Source organism: Rhamphochromis longiceps, unplaced genomic scaffold (assembly GCF_057381845.1).
Source record: "Rhamphochromis longiceps isolate RC_006_pf unplaced genomic scaffold, R_longiceps_female_GT1.1 unmapped_scaffold_4, whole genome shotgun sequence".
Taxonomy (NCBI): domain Eukaryota; kingdom Metazoa; phylum Chordata; class Actinopteri; order Cichliformes; family Cichlidae; genus Rhamphochromis; species Rhamphochromis longiceps.
In genome coordinates, this window is record NW_028187224.1 from 2,091,079 (window position 1) to 2,102,841 (window position 11,763).

The following is an 11,763-nucleotide window of genomic DNA, read 5'->3' on the forward strand; positions in this document are numbered from 1 at the left end:
AACTATGCAAGTAGAATTGAATGGGGCACAGTGAGCTGAGCACAGGCCCACTCTGTGACACTCAGAGGTTTGTGGATATCATACTGAGAGTATTGGACACAGTGCAGCCAGCTTGCAGCCACTTTCCCACCACTTTAGCACAATGTTTACATGAGACTCAGCCACACTAATGTTCCTGGGCAGACATGTGGTGCAGCATGGCTGATGGCACTGTACCTGCAGCTGTCATGGACAAGAACCACTCAATACCTCACCCAAGCCAAGCCTGTGCTGATGTTGTGATCTGAGACCGAGACACTAACCCAGGATCATGATATGATGTTGTGAGAGTTTCACTAAGAATTAGCTCTGATTACAAGATTTCAATCTATGGTAACTCTAATTTGTATTTACTTCAGTTTGTTCATCTTGGAGCTGTGTGCAGCTGAGGACAGTCTTATTATTACCAGGTGAGGATATGTAACAGCCACAGTCTGTAGAGATGATGTCACCATGGAGTGGTGATGTCACTGGAGCTGCCAATATGTGCTCCAGCCAAAGCTACACCAGAGGGTTGTGCTGTGTAACAGGTTGGTGCAGGTGGTGTTATCTACATTTGAACATTAGGCAACAGTCTCATGAAGACACTTTCTATTGTTCACTAAAGACCAACAATAACAGAGACAAAGGGAGAGCAGCAGAACTAGTGCTAACAATTAGCACTGCTAGCCTGCCCACCAACACCAGCTAATGTTCTAAAAACGATGATCAATGATTTTGCTGTAACGGCTCCAGCTGTCTGTGTCAGGGACACGTTGGAGATGAAGTGAGTGATCCAGTGACAAAGGTTTGGAAAGCTGCAGTCAGCTGAGACTAAAGGAGTCACCTGACCGAGAGACCAAATGTTTCACTGAGAACGTCCAGATGAACAGAATCAACCTTTGGGATAATCTGTTCCACACATCCATGTTTCACTTACTGCATTATATTTCCTCATTGCTGTGCACACAGGCCTGTGGCTTATAACCAACTCCAAGTTCAGACTCAGAGGCTGCTGAAGCTGTTTTCTGGAACAGAGACGTGTTGGATATAAAACCAACTCTTCTTTATGTGTCAGCACTGAGGAAAGGAGCAGCTTCGTTTCTAAGTGTATGAAGGACTGTAGCAGTGTGTGTGTGAGCTTTATTTCACAGACAGAACCATGTCAAAAACACAACTTCAGGTAAAAACAATACAAAATCAAAGAGTCTGATCAGAAGGATTAAACAGAGGAGTGTGGGACTGTTTTTAACAGACAGCAGGTTAAGCCAGGCTGGAGGAGTAAACTGAGCCTCGGTGTGAGCAGCAGTGTGTTTGACAGGAAGCTGAGATAAACAGTCTGGAGCCCATTTAGTGCTTCATATGAAAGTGTGAGGATTTGAAAGCAAATCTAAAATCAAGCAGGAGTCAGTGTGAGAATGATTTGTGCTTTTCCTCAGTCAGATGCTGGGAGTTTCAGTTCATCCATGTTCAGCGTGCTGTGCTTTGTGTAACAGGAGAATATGACAGTATAAATCAAGTCTTCATGTCACTGAAAGCCTCCACAGTCTGCTATGGAGGTGCATCAGTTTGGATTTACAAGAAGAACATTTCTTAAACCTGCCACAAGATGGCGCTCCAACAGAAGGGATGTCCACAGTGTAACACAGACACACACATACTGTGTGAATGTGTGAGTGAATGGGCTTTCAACACAAGGCTTCTGCTGCTACCTTTAATTACATAATTAGCTAACAAGAACAAACTGTTAATTACCACCAAAGAACGGCTCCAGATTTTAGCTGCTGACCATTTTGTGAAACGTTGATTACATCAGCTTATTGTTGATTTTTCAACCTTAATATCAGCTGCTTTAAAGGAGCCTCGTTCTCTGGCAGTAACACTTTTCTTCACTAGATGCAGTGCAGGCACAGTCTGTGTTTCTAAACTACACACTAATGTTCATTGTTGTGCAGCTAAATCCTCCCTCTGGATGGGAAGAATCCCTGTCAGGCTTCAAACACCTGGCTTGGTGTTCTGGAGCTAATGTGTCACCTGTGAGGACTCTGAGATGAACACACAGCAGACACTTCAGTTCTCCGTCTGTGTGTCCTCAGTTTCCCAGCATGCCTTGGCTGTGGTGGTGGAGGTGAATGAGGGGGAACATGCTGCTCTGTCAGCACTCAGGTTTCATACCTGGTGATCTCAGAGGACAAAGCGGCGTTACAGCAGCGCACGTTGATGAGACCTGATGCTCTGAACAGTTCAGACTTCAGCCTCACTCTGAGAAAACAAACGACTGACTGTCAGCAGCAACTACACCTGCTCCATCAGTGACGGAGAGAAGAACTGAGACTGAGAGACATACAGCTGCAGGTCAAAGGTCAGAAACGCCCGCTCTTTGTACGGGTCAGGAGTTAGTACTGCAGAGGTCAGAGGTCAGCTTGCTGACAAACCATTTGAAACAGTTTGGAGCTAAAAGCACAACAGCAGAGGAAAGAAGAGACACTGCAGAGATGATGCAAAATATTGTGTTTTGTTCTCAGCTGTCAAAAAGTGTAACACACGTGTTCCAGCACAGCCTTTGTGTACTTTCACTTCTCCATACTGTCCATTGGAAATCCTGTTTGTTACTTTTTGATTTCAGTCCATGTGTCCAAAGCAAACTTCTGTCCCACACTTTCTCTGCTGACTCTTCACCGATGCTCAGATGATCTCAGATGATTTCACCAGAACTCATCAAAATTCGGGCTCCACAGAAACCCAGACGTCACTAAACAAGCGTAACAAGCAAAGTGAAAACTGGTCGTTCAGCTTTATTGACCAAAGATAAGCTCACATGTCACCTCATGACACAGACACTTATTTCCACAGCATGCACGAGGACTGACAATAAGTGTCTATAAAGCCACTTCTATCTGCCACACCTGTGCTTCTGTCATGGTTGCTCTCCTCTCACTCTGTCATTTATCCACAGTCTGCCTCCCTCTGCTCCGTCAGCTGACGTCCTCTCTACACCACCTGCTGTGTTTTATCCTGCAAAAACACATTTAAGAAGCGTTGCACCGAGTAACGGGAGGAACTGCTATAAAATCCATTTAAAGGAGGTGGTGCTGAGTGCTGTGACTGGGGTCCCACCACTGACATCACGGGTGGAGGACATGTTGGAAAACTGCTACAAAGTGCTGTGCAGCCAGCAGAGCTTACAGTCTGTCCTGTGTGTCATACAGGCTCTCACACTTAGTGTTTCTGTGACACATTGAAGAGAAGTTTGTGTTGTTCACAGTTGTGCTTGTACTGAGTGACAGCTGACATGACCTAACAGGAATAATGTGTCTGTGCTGAATGAGAAGTAACACACAATGAAGTCTTGATGCATCTCAATCATCCAGGAAAGTGAGTCTGTTGCTTCTGTTCATCTGGACGCAGCGTTTTGTGGGAGAAACGTGTCGTCATCATCAGGTGACGTCTTCAGTCTCAGCTGCAGGTTTCAGTCTTACAAACAGGACATTTGCATAAAGACTGAAACCTGCAGCTGCAGGAACGATGGGCTGGGAGCTCCGTTCCTTCATCTTAATTATGCAGATTCTCAGGACCATTGATCAACAACCACTGATCCATGTCCATGAGTCCCATTCACAGAGATGTGGGAATGGCTGCAGTCACAGCATGTAAGATGGAAATAAATGAGAAGTATTTAGCTGAAGTGGATTTGATTTATGTTACTTCTTTTTTAACTTGTAGTTCTACATTGGAAGATTATTGTGATATTGAAATATAAAAATACATTTATATTCTATTATTTTCTCAAAATAAGCGTCACACTCGTGGAAGCCGGTGTAGCCGCCGAAACGCCTGCATTTATGGAGACTTTCAGCCCCAGGTAGGCCAGTTATGGATCTTCAGATCCACATTATGTCAGCAGCTGTTCTCCACCGTGAACTGTGTTCAAACAAACACGCTCACGCCTCACAGACGACAGCTTACAGTCTGTAGAGATAAAGTGACTTCGTACAGCCCCGTCTTCAGTCTTGTGGAGATGATCTCGACGCTTTGGTGGATGTTACTAGCTCCTGTGCAGTATTTTGTAAAGACATGATTATACCCCGTAAGCGCGTTAAAATTTACGCTAACAATAAGCCATGGGTCACTAAAAGTGTCAAATCCTGTTTAAGGAAAAAGAGACAGGCCTTTAAAGAGGGGCTGTTACCGATTTTCAGACAGCTACCAAGGAAATGAAAATCGAGATCTTGAAAGCAAAACAGACAAAAACCTTCTTGAAAGCAAATTTGCTGCAAAAACTTTTGGGTCTGCCTGGACTTGTATGAAAACCATAGCAGGGTTTCAAAATCCCCAGAGCAGCAGTCAGGTCATTTTAGATGTTTTAATTCAGACAGAGATTTTCAAACGCTTTAAACATGTTTTATGCTCGTTTTAGTTCTTCTGATTTCAGCGAGGATATTTGGGAACTGAAACAGAAACTGAGAGATACTCAGCACTTTATCATTGAACTCAGCGATGTTAAAAAGGCCTTTCATACAGTCAATGTGAACAAGAGCCAGGTCCTGATAATATTAGTGGCCGCCTAATTAAATCTTGTGCTGATGAACTCAGGCCTATATTTCAGGTTATTTTTAACAAATCCTTGCAAACACAACATGTGCCCTCTCTTTGCAAAGAAGCAGTCGTGGTTCCTGTCCCTAAATCTAAACGACTTCAGGCCTGTTGCCTCACTTCAGTTGTCATGAAAGTCTTTGAAAAAATCATCAGAAATGTGATTATGAAGAGACTGAAGGTCAGCTGGATCCAATGCAGTTTGCATACAGGCCCAACAGAGGAGTGGAGGACGCACGTTTGACTTTACTAAATCTGATTCTTAAACATGTACAGAGTAAAGGGACTTTTGCAAGACTTCTTTTCATTGATTTTTCTTCGGCTTTTAATACAACACAGCCCCATATTTTAATTAAAAGACTTTTAGAGCAGTTTGAAATCAGGAAAAACCTGCTGGGCTGGATTTTAGATTTTCTAACTGACAGGTCACAAAGAGTGAGAATAAATGGGGTTCTGTCTGACCCAGTGTTCTCCTCCACAGGTTCTCCTCAAGGCTGCGTCCTATCGCCCTTATTATTCACTCTCTATACAAACATGTGTCAGGGCAGACATGAAAACAGGGTCATTATTAAATATGCAGATGACTCTGTTATTGTCAGCTTACTGAAAGAGGGTGAAACTAACCACGGCCCAGTCATTGATGACTTTGTTCAGTGGTGGGAGGAGTCTTATCTCCAGCTGAACATATTTAAAACAAAAGACATGGTTGTTAATTTTAGGAAACAACAAAATGGGCACGGAGTCACTTTAATTAAAGGTCAGAAAATAGAGCAAGTACAATCATATAAATATCTTGGGACCATAATCAATGAAAAACTGAACTTTGATCAAAATTGCAAATCAGTTTGTAAAAAGGGTCACCAGCACCTTTATTGCCTTAGGAAACTTGTTCATTTCCACATTGACCAAAAAATGTTAACTTTGTTTTATCGTTCTTTTATTGAGTCTGTTTTATCCTTTTGTTTGGTGGCATGGTTCGGTCAGACCTCTGTCACAGAGAAAAACTCTCTGAATCAGATAGTGAGATGGTCCAGTCGTCTGATAGGTGAGCCACAGTCTTGTTTAGCCTCCCTGTACTCTGAGCAGGTACAGAGGATGGCTTTATCAATCCTTAAAAATGCTTCCCATCCTCTAAGGGGTGAATTTCAGCTTCTTCCCTCAGGACGGAGGTTTCTATTTCCGAGATGCAGGACAAAGCGTTATAAAAACAGCTTTGTCCCCGTTGCTGTCACTGAATTAAATAAGAACTGTTTTTGATTCGAAATATTAAAGTATGTGTCACAGTGAGCTTTATATATTTACTAGGTATGTGTGTTTTTAAAGGGATGTCAAATGCTGTCATTTGTCTGTAAAGCAAATTTACCTTGCCTTTGGGTATAAATAAAGTTACCTTACCTGCAGACGCTGTGCGCAGAGGTTCAGGAGCAGAAGTCCCGTTGTAAACATATCACGGCAGACCCGACGATGTTTGCATGAACGCGCTTTTTTTAAAAGTCAGGTCAAGGCTCCAAAAGCCCAAAGGCGATATAACAGTTTGTGTTTGCTACATGGATCATTGTAGCTCAGCTTTCCTTTGTTATATTTCTTTAAGAGCTCAAAATGTGTTCATTACATAAATCAAATGTAATTTTCTCTGTAGCACTTCATGGATTTCATAAGCAACACACTGTAGTTGTTCACACAAAGCATAAAGGTAAAAACAATATACACAGTGTTATCTTCATTTTAGATGTCACAAAGTATTTGCGGCTCCCAGTGTTTTCCCGAACCCTGACCCTTTGCGTGGAAACCGGGTCCAAAAGGCTCTTTGGGTGTTAAAGGTTGCTGACCCCTGCACTAGGCCCAACTGACACATATATTTGATTCCAAATACAAAAAATAATGTGTAACCTGCTGGAAGAATGTAGGAGGTTGAGACAGGATCTCAACACTTGGTGTCTGCAACAAAAGACAACAATATGTGGGCCGATCGTGGCTCAAGAGTTGGCAGCTCGTCTTGTAATCGGAAGGTTGCCGGTTCGAGCCCCGGCTTGGACAGTCTCGGTCGTTGTGTCCTTGGGCAAAAAAGCACTTTGGGGTCCTTAGGGACGAGTAAAGCGCTCTACAAATACAGGCCATGTAATGGCAGAAACATTCTCTAGTGTAAATCCTGACTAGTTCATTAACTACAGATCAGTTTCAGTGAACATTATTCACAGAGGGATCTGAGTTCCTTATACCAGACTCTACAGAAACTGTAACACTGTACAGCTCTGCGACCCAACAATATGACAACAATGTAACACACACTAGAATCATCAAATAAAGCCCCACTAACCACTAGAACTAACTAACTAGCACTGGACACTTGCATATTAGAGATTTCTACCACCATAGGAGGCGAGATATCATCCTTGAACCAGAGCATCCAGCCCTCAATTTCGGACATAAAAAGCGACGTGGCCAGGCATGATAACACTTTGACTGAACTGCAGGACTGTGGCTCGAACCACTCTGACACCATCGCCACTCTCCAGGCCACTGTGGAGCGTTTGTCTGCGGAGGTAAAGAAGTTAGATGAGAGATGTGGAGCTCTTGAGGCACTCCAGGAGGAATAATTTAAGAACTGCAGGAATACCAGAAGGCACAGAGGGACCCAAGATGACTGAGTTGGTTCACACCTGTTGGCGGAGGCGCTATCTCTCGAGGAGAAGCCACTCATCGATCGAGCACATAGAGCGAATCGCCAGCGTCCCAAACAAAGTCATCTTCCTCGGCCCATCATCTTGAGATTGCACTACTACCACATTGGTGAGGAAATTCTGCTGAAAGCTGCAGAGAACAAGAACCTGATGTATAAGGGTTTTTAAAATAAACATCCTCCCAGATTTCCCTCCCTCTGTTGGAAACGCAGAGCCGCATTTGCAAATATGAGAGGAAGACTACGTGGGATGACCGGCGTCAGGTACAGACTGCTATACCCTGCAAAGCTGTTAGTGACCCATGGTGATGTGAGGAAAAGCTTTACCGATCCCAAAGAGACCGTAGACTACGCGGAGAAGCACCTCTCCCACCCACCTTCAAATGTATTAAAAGCAAGGATATATCTATATGTCTAACGCTGACACAGCACTGTGTTTCTTCTTTTCCCTTTATATTCCATGTAAAGGTGAATATGGAGCGTTTATGGAGCTCGTTTATTGACCAGCTGTCAGTTAGAAGGTAAGAGTTACTAGGTTAACAGAGGTTAGCAGTAACAGTACGGGGAAGTATATTGTGTTGTTCTTTTGTTGGTTTTTATTTTATCCTACTTTACTTTGTTATTTTGATTTTACCTGTTGTGAGTGCTTCCCGTAATTCTCCTTTTTCTTGCGCCGCTGCGGCCAGAGTTCACAACATTACATATTTTTGTATCTATAAACAGGAAGCTGACACTCTCCAGACTTTATCAAAGGTGTGAGCGTCACAGCAGAGGCCTTTGTGTCAACGTAGCTGAAGACAAAACACAGAAACACATGAAGGAGATTTTCCTTGCCTGGATTTTATACAAATATTCTGCAGTACATCAAAAATGAAAGAAAACCATTAGTCAACATATGAACATCACCTCTGAAGTTACAGAGCTTTGATTGGAGACACAGCTGAGCGTTTTGCATTTTGCATAATTAATTACATAATTAATTATGTAACCATAATTAAATGGTTACATCATCTTTAAAGTCCCCAGAGATCAGGAAAAGGGCCTGAGGGTGCTGTGTTTGGAGTCTGCTGGTTACAGTGTGCAGGACCTCACAGGCTGCTGCAGCGTTAGCAGAGGGCGGGACATACACAGCTATCATAATCACGTGTGTAAACTCTCGTGGTAGATAGTACGGTCTCATGCTAACCGCTAGCAGCTCAATGTCCTTACAGCGTAGCGTCTCTTTGATAGAGAAATGCCCAGAGTTACACCATCTATCGTTCACAAACACAGCCAGACCCCCTCCTCCCTTCTTACCACTCTCCGCTGTTCTGTCATAAGAGGCTCAGCAGCTAAAGCAGCACACCTGGGTCTCCCAGCCTATTAAAAGCAGCCCTTTGCTTCACCTGCTTCACTAAACATTATTATTTTAAGCAGAGTGGTGTGATTTATGTAGGCATTGCTGTGTGACAGGATGACTTTTCTTGCACACCCACCAAATGAGGGCGCACATGCTTCCACGCCCACTGGTGACTGCACACATCCTTTCAAGGAAGCATTTCATTCATCCCTAACAAATGGAACAAAACACTGTGCAGCGTGTTCAGGTTTGAACGTGGCCCTGGCCTCTCTCTGCATCCACCTGGCACATGCAACACACATCCACTCCCTGCTGAGCTGCTTGTATTTGATGTGTTGAAGTTTTGGTAAAGTTTGAATAAATTCCACTTTATTTATAGGAACATTTCATCTGTGGACTCCTGCTTCCCCTCTCCTTGAGCCAGTTTGTGACGGGAACATGACATAAGAAAAGTAATTTATCCCTTTTTGATTCTGTGTATCTGGCGCTCATCCAGTGAGTTCACACTTGGCAGAAACAGACTGAATTTGTCTGGAGAACTTTGGCTTCAGCCAAGTTAGATAAACACACTGTGTCTCTGTCAAAACAGCAGTGTAGTTGTGGCACCCCTGTGAGGGAATGACCACATGAATATTATTTTGTGTAAAACACTCATGTAACGGGACATTTTTCATTGCTATATGTATTTATTTTCAGTTTCTTTAAGAGGATAGAAAATCCATGTAACAGGGATTCATTTTATGTTAGAAAGCAGTGAGGGCGGAACTTTGGTGCTTGCTCCGGGGTTTCGGGGAGCAGTAAGTGGAGCCCACCTTCCGCTGCTTCCTCAGACACGTTCTGGAGGAAAGCAGAGACGCATCGTGTCTTCCTTACTCTGCTCTTCACCTGCTTTTACAGGTCGGTACACGGTGCTCGCACCGAAAATGTTGTTTATTGTCACCATGGTTACCCACGTTAATGTGAATGGGAGAGTTAAGGCGGTCCGCCAAAGTTATTTATATGTAAACACGGGAGAAAACCAGAGGAGTGTCCCGCGCGACCGCACCGCGAGCCCGCTCGTTAGGTGGAGCGCTCGTGAAGCAGAGTCAGTGCGCTCCTATGCTCTGTGCAAACGTGTTGTAATGCTCCAATCAAATCAGTTCTGTGAGATGTGAATGTTAATAGTTCTGTTAAAGTGACTGAGTAGATTAGCTAGTGTAACACAAGCACTCTGAGCAACTCTGTGTAGCTAACAGAGGCATTCATGGGTTGATTCAACAAGCTGTGTTTCATGATGCACTAAATAGTGATTTTGCCAGTAAATTACTGGAGGGAACAAATGTAATGTATTTACCAATGCTGTTATTGAATAGAACTGTTTAGCCAGTAAGACACTGCAGAAGACAATGTGATGTGTTTATTGATATGATAAAAGGATGTAGCTGTTATGGAAAGAAGTGTGAACTTGAGAAACTGAACCAGTTAAAAAGAGTATATTTCACTGATGTTGTGAAATAAGTAAATGTCATTGATGTGAATGAGGAACCAGCTGAACAGTATATTGAAAGCTCATGTTTAGTGTTTTATAGCATTTATTTGTGTGAAATAAATCAGACTCAGACACGTTCTGGAGGAAAGCAGAGACGCATCGTGTCTTCCTTACTCTGCTCTTCACCTGCTTTTACAGGTAACATATTTGTCATCGAGGTCTTCATCCTTGGGACCCGTAACATAGTAACTTCTTCATTGTTATACTTCTATAGTTTTCCCATTTTGTGAGCTGTGGATGTGGAAAGTGTCTCAGTGACACATCCACATGAAAACGGCGTTACCTTCGTTCATTTGCACGTCAAATGAACGAGCTGTTTGGACTTTAACGTCACAGCTGATGCTTCGATACTCGAACTCAAGAGTTCAGCTTCCACTCAGAGGTACAAGTACACACAGCAAAGATAAACGTGTACACAAGGTGGAACCCACAAGTGCACAGCTCCAACCAGAGATGGGCAGTAATCCGATTACTTTTTTCAAGAAACGAGTAAAGTGAGGGATTACTATTGCAAAAAAGGTAATTAGATTACTGTTACTTTCCCGTAAGCACGCTGCGTTACTGCGTTACTAAAACCGCAGCTGTGTGCAGATGAACAATGGATAATCTATCGAGTGTGGAGAGAGTGTGAGCGTGCAGCGTTTAAAGCGTGGAAGCACTGACCTTACTTTGAGTTTGACTCTGTAAAAAGTGACAAAAACATTAGCGTCCGCTGTTCACTGCGTGGGAAGACAACATGCTCACTCACTATGTGTTAATGGGCATGCTTATTTATAACTTTGATAAAATGTCATAAAAATAATTCCATGCCAGCTCACCATTGGTGATCAGGTAGTTTCTGTTCCAGTTCCAGTCCCATAAAGCATGAAGCTTGCTGCCAGAAAAGCTTCAAATCTCCTTTGAAAGCTGTTTGTGGTCTTGATTGTGGGAGCTTCAGTTGTCTGACTCCAGCTGCCACACAGTGCTCACTGATATCATTTGCAAAAACCCCAGTGTGACAATATTTATCAGTGAAGCAGAAATCAGGAAGTGACGACTTTTCTTTGAACATTTGCTAAGGCTAAGCTGTGCTTTCTACCACAGTTGGGAATTTCCTGGTTTACAACAAATTATTGTGTCAACACCGCATAAGATTTCAAACTACAGGAAAATCACTGGAGTTATAAGAGGCAGACAACGACACACACACCACATGCATGCTGTTGCTATTTATTGTGGATTAACCTGTCAAGGGCAAGAACAAAATAATTCTGCCTCAAATACAGGAAATCATAGCTTTCCTGTATTTCCTCCATTGTTGGCATGCTGGTTAGTGCTGTTGCTCCACAGTAAGAAGGTCCTGGGCTAAATTATCCATGAATGTAAACGGCTGTGTGTTTCTATCTGATAGACTGGTGAGCTGTCCAGGGTGTACCCTGCCTGGTAACCTATCACTTCAGGGTTATTTCCCAGCCCTGCTGCAACCAGGATAGAGATAGGAGGATGGTAGTTGTTGTAGACCCATTCAATTTCAATTGAAGGATTAAAATGTTCCAGGAGCTCAACTTACTCCATCTGAACATGTTTCAATCGTGTTTTATGAACACAACATGCAGGTTTACTGAA

The 11,763-nt window shown here is 43.2% G+C and overlaps 1 protein-coding gene across 1 annotated transcript in view; it reads left to right on the top strand.

Annotated features, from left to right (window-relative positions):
- Nucleotides 1-9,476: 9,476 nt before the first annotated feature.
- The window catches only part of LOC146640658 (uncharacterized), a 55,095-nt gene continuing 52,808 nt past the window's right edge, over nt 9,477-11,763 (top strand). Inside the window, exon 1 of the mRNA XM_085399962.1 lies at nt 9,477-10,296. The gene's annotated coding sequence lies outside the window, so the exon portion shown is untranslated. The remainder of the gene's footprint in view (nt 10,297-11,763) is intronic.